Source organism: Cebus imitator, unplaced genomic scaffold (assembly GCF_001604975.1).
Source record: "Cebus imitator isolate Cc_AM_T3 unplaced genomic scaffold, Cebus_imitator-1.0 Scaffold10, whole genome shotgun sequence".
NCBI classification, from domain to species: Eukaryota; Metazoa; Chordata; class Mammalia; order Primates; family Cebidae; genus Cebus; species Cebus imitator.
Genome location: NW_016107325.1, coordinates 8,128,598 through 8,128,816, shown reverse-complemented (window position 1 = coordinate 8,128,816; position 219 = coordinate 8,128,598).

The window sequence follows — 219 nt, the reverse complement described above, 5'->3', positions numbered from 1 at the left end:
TTGAGACAGAGTCTCCCTCTGTTGCCCACTGGAGTGCAGTGGCGCAATCTTGGCTCACTGCAACCTCCACTTCCTGGGTTCAAGCAATTCTCCTGCCTCAGCCTCCTGAATAGCTGGGATTACAGGTGCACGCTACCACACCTGGCTAATTTTTGTATTTTTTTTTTAGTACAGATGGGGATTCACTACGTTGGTCAGGCTGATCTTGAGCTCCGGACC